This window comes from Chaetodon auriga, chromosome 9 (assembly GCF_051107435.1).
Source record: "Chaetodon auriga isolate fChaAug3 chromosome 9, fChaAug3.hap1, whole genome shotgun sequence".
Lineage (NCBI taxonomy): Eukaryota > Metazoa > Chordata > Actinopteri > Chaetodontiformes > Chaetodontidae > Chaetodon > Chaetodon auriga.
In genome coordinates this window covers 20,795,711-20,800,851 of record NC_135082.1, presented here as the reverse complement: position 1 = coordinate 20,800,851, position 5,141 = coordinate 20,795,711, and the positions used below count along the sequence as shown (strand labels likewise).

Below are 5,141 nucleotides of genomic sequence, written 5' to 3'. Positions count from 1 at the left end.
CACTTTTATGCTGCTTGGAGTGTCACATATCAGGACTGTTTACTTATGACATGAGGGATGAGTTTGATACCTGTAGCCGGTTGATATTAATGTGTTTAAAAAGATTTTTTGACCTTCAGGTGATACACTTCGAGGCAGCATGTTTCAAGGTAACCTCCACTACACAACCTGCGATGGAAAATAAATCAGCACTCTGGTGTAATAACAGCACCCAGAAAATATTAAAAGGAATAAAAGGACTCTAATTATTCCGTTCTTCTAATGTGGCTCTGGATAAAAATTATTTTCTCCACAAATTAATGTCATTCAGTAAAAAAGGTTGTTATTGTATAGATCAGTCACAATACTGGAGCCTGAATGGTGCATAATGCCACGTCCTACAATTAAAATAAGCCGAGCCTGCTAGGAGCAGGATTTCCAAGTTCAAGTGCAGAAAATGTGTCTCATTAGGGGAGACTGAAACAACCCCTTACTGAGCAGAGCTAATTAAAGTCTATTTGTTTATTGGTGGCTCTTTTTTTAGAGTTGTGTATCTTCTCTTTTTGGGAGACTGCCAGCATGAATCATGTCAGCAAGCACCTCAAATTGACAGTATGTTTACGTTCGAGTGACGAAGCCCTCAGCATGCACAGCGATTACACCAAGGAAGAAGTCAGGTGACGTTTTGCACCAAACATCTGACAAGGGAGGAAGTCAGGGTGGACAGACGGCTCAACAAAATGTACCGTAACGTGGTAAACAGCTCTTAACGTCCTGTTTCCAGCCAAATTATAACCATGATGATAAATGCCCCCTAAACCATAACAGAGTAATCGTTTTAACTAAAACTCAGGAGAGAGGAAGACGAGAGCCGGCCAGATTGACCCAATGAATGTTGTATCATCGAGATGCCAGAGCTGAGAATCCACACTCTGGGCTAATGCATGTGGCGAGGTGTTGGACGAAACCTTGAACACTATTTGGATAATATCTATTACTAACAATCACTCGTTTTCCTGTGACTGTTATGCATTTTTATGAGAACACTGTCAAACCAAAGAGGATCGTGTGATCTGTAATCTAAAAATCTTAAAACATGTGATCTAACAGACCTTAAACAGTCACCTTAAACGTACCCAAAACACTGAAGTTCAGGTGAGCCTTGAGGAAAAAGCTTTATTCCAGTGGCTATTATGCTGAAAAGGTTAATGCACATGTTTTTTGGATGTTTTTCTTGAAGCATGTCAAGTATTTTGGTTAATCATCCAAGCTAACCAAGAACACATCATATGTAGCTGCGATTGATCGAGTCAGTGAGTGAAGTCGTGCTCCTCCAACACACCGGCAGCTCTTTAACTGCTCATGCTGCTCACTTTTGTTTGTTTAACCATAACAGACCTGCAGAGAGAAGGCCATTCTTGACTGCTGTGAAATGCTGATACCAATAAAAAAAGGATAATTCAAGCAGTTTGTACGGAGGCCCTGAGGCAGTCTTTGTTATGCATTGTTTGAAAAGAGACGCTGGTGAGGTGCAGTGAATAATGAAAGAGTGAATAATGAAAAGTGTAGTATCTAACTTCTCCATAAAAGAACCACAAAGTGAACAGATGATAACGTGTTAGAGTCACAATCCAACGACGCAAAAAACCTTTGTTAATTATTTTCCACCTATTAACAGGTTATAATTTTAAATATTTTCTTACTTCATACAAAGTGCAAAAACAATTAATGTTGCCTGGCTGGGATATAGACCCACAGAGCTTTGAACAACTGCGTCCCCATTCAGCTGCATATGATTTCATTACTGTTGTCTTTCCCACCTGCAGTCAGTTACTAACACATAAGCTGAATTTTTTCCAACCTTGAAGTTAAGCCCTGGAATATGCAGACAGCATAACATAAAATTAACATATATATTAGATATTTTTAATGTATTGCTTGATACATTTTGAGCTATGCTAGTGGCGAGGCTCTAGGGATGGCATTGTCGGTCAGTCAGTCCACAACTCACTCCAAATGGACCGGCGCAGATATCCATGGTTCCTAGAGGGTGAATCCTAATGACGTTTCCTCAAGTGCTACCATGAGACTGACATTTGTGGTTTTGAGTAAGATGTTTTGACAGCTATTGGATGGATTGGTGTAAAATCCCTAACTTCTCATGCAGCACCAATATCATCATCATATCATTAAACCAATGACACTCCCATCATTGTCAGCATTACTTCATTATTTGGTGCTAATTAGTAAATGTTAGCATGCTAACCTGCTAAAATAAGATGGTAAATCTAGTGTACATAGGAAACATATTAGCTGCTAAACATCAGCACTTTCTATCACTGTGAGCGTGCTAACATGTTAATGTTAGCATTTACTTGGATTGCAAATTCAATGCCCCCTAGGATAACAAGCATTTTGGGATTTCTCAGTTGAAAGAAGGTTGATAAACTCTAAGTTTCTCATCAGGATGTTCAGACGATTGTCTCACTGTGTTAAAGTTTGTAAGGTCATAAATAAAGTCTCTGAGTATGCTGGTCTGGGTAATTACACTGCATTAATGACAGTGTGCAAAAAATACAAGTACATCATGTGGTGTGTGTGGATGTGTCCATGTTTCTGCAGGCACACATGCCTTTGTCCTACAGTATGTGCATCTAATGAAGTGCCAAATGTAATAAGATAAATCTGTCCATTAGGGTCCCTTAACGAGACGAAATCCACATGGCTGCTAATGAGTCGGTGCCCCATCAGCCATCCTCAGAGAGCTGGAGGACTTGACTAAAGCTGGAGACGACCCGCAGCCAGACAGATTCAAACCCTCTAAGCCAGTAAATCCACAGCTCCAGCTGTTCTAGACCTCCATCATTTAGCTACCGGCCCTTCAGGGAGTGACTTCAAGTTAGAAAGCAGCTACAACCGATTCATACAGCGGAGACAATGGAGTCATAGCCGGCGCAGGCAAACACTAATCATCTGTAATCATTGATCTGCCATTACTGGGCCATACTCATTAGCCTGATGGAACAATGCTCTGTAGAATTCTGTTGTTATTGAGCTATTATTAGCTTTCAAGCTACTGCTGTGCTAAACATGTGTTCTCTACACCGGCACTACATGCTGTGCAACAACATGTGGCTAATGTAACATCATAGGGCTGAAACGATTACTCAAGAAACTGGAGTTATGCAAATAATATAAACCCTCAATTCAAATTCTTTGCTTCAAAGCTTCGTTTCATCCGTGGAAGAGTTATACAGTGAACAAGTTCATGTGCATTTATCACTGTCACACCAAGAACTGATGCTGTGTATTGACCTTGCAAGTTGAAAATGGAGGCGAGAGAAAAGGGAAAAGAGAAAAGCAGAATCAGGCAGTAAAAACACTAGAAGTCATTAATGTTTTGGGAGCATTTCAATTTGAAAGCTGCTGTGGTGACCTGGTAGCCCCACAGCAGCGCTAGCAAAAGGCTAATTTTAGTGTCACTGTATCTAAACATAAGACAAGCCCTGCTAGCTTGCCTTTAAGGATCAGCAACCACCAGTGTCATATTGTGTTTAGTAAGAGCTGTAATGCCATGCAGATATGTTCATATACAGCTGAAAAAACACTCATAGGTGTCACCAATATAGCAGCACTCTAGGCACTTTCATGTAGGCGCTGCTTTAATGATGGTGTTTTTATTACTTTTATCACTGTGCAATCATAAATAATACCAACTCTCACATTAATTCTTGCTTTTTAACAAGACAAGCGACTATGGCCATGCTCAGGGCTCTGTGAGGCTGCTCTTAGGCACAGCTGTGCCTTGGGCTAAAGCCTAAAGTCAGCAGCATGCTAACATGTTCACACTGACAATGCTAACGTGCTGATTTTTAGCAGCTATGTTTATTAGGGACGTTCCTAATGACTAATTTCCAGTTAAATGGAAGTTTAAACTTAGACTAGTCAACTATTGTAAAAGTAAGATAACACTCAGCAGTCAAAAGAAACATTGTCCAAGCAAATATTGTATAGTATAAGAGCCATTTTAAATCACAGTCATTTTCAATGTTTTTGAAATGTGTGGCACTTTGCGCTCCGTCAGGGTTTTCAGGGCCAGTCGATGCACTGGTCCATGTGTCACAGAAGTTTCTAATGTCCCAGACAAATGGGAGAAATCCTAGTTAATTACCTGTGTTTATGGACCCTATTTTCCCATTTCTGTGTGTGACTAATGGGGACACCAATTTTTGAAACTGGTCCAGTATTGAATGAGAGCGTTGCAACTGGCAGCCGCAAAACAGGCTGTAGTGTTATCCCTCTGGGCATTTGTGCTTCATCACTGTACGTCCACGAAAAGTGTTTGTTTTTGTCACTGAGAGGCTCAAATTGTTATTCCAAGAGTCTGACAACATTATGGAAAGGATACTTTTTGTTCAAGAATAAGATCCTATTTGTTTAACCAGAAACAGCCCCTGTATCACTCTCACCAAAGCCTGCACACTTCATTTTATCATCATAAAACACACTTCACTCAAACTCAACAGACACAAAATGAAACCCAACAGAACCTTGCTGGTTTGTCTTTCCACTGTTCCAACAACAACCAACAACTCTGGATGGGTTGAAATAAACCTTTAATTCGCTATCGAACTGAGACTGAAGGAGGTCTGTGATTGTGAGTCCATTGAGGGAATGTATTTTTTATCTATATAGTTGTTGTGTTTCACAAGATTTAATTTTCCAGGGGGCTGTTTCAAGACATCTACCGTATATACAAACATGAACCTTAACGGGAAGACCTCAAACCATGTGAACGGTTTTTCTTTTAAGGTTTCCCTCGTTTCCCTCAAAGCTGTGAGTAAATGCAGAGGAACTGCAAGAGGTGCCATCATGATAGTAGCACACTTGTACTGCATTAATGGGACCTTTATTATAATAGTGCTCATAACTTGACTGACAGAAAAATAATGGATGAGTGACTCTCCTCTATATCTGCGAGATGGAAGGAAAAAAACTAGGTGGCTTTTCCAGTGACAGATCAGATTTGTGCTCCACAAAGGCTTTGATCTTAAGGCTTTCTGACAGGCTTTAATCTGAGCAGACCAGACACACACACACACACACACACACACACACACACACACATAGGCACACACACACGCACAAACACACACATACAT

The 5,141-nt window shown here is 40.4% G+C and overlaps 1 protein-coding gene across 1 annotated transcript in view; it reads right to left on the bottom strand.

The window, feature by feature from the left end:
* The window catches only part of LOC143325904 (ecto-NOX disulfide-thiol exchanger 2-like), a 154,221-nt gene that overhangs the window by 101,899 nt on the left and 47,181 nt on the right, over positions 1 to 5,141 (bottom strand). The gene's annotated exons all lie outside the window — the stretch shown is intronic.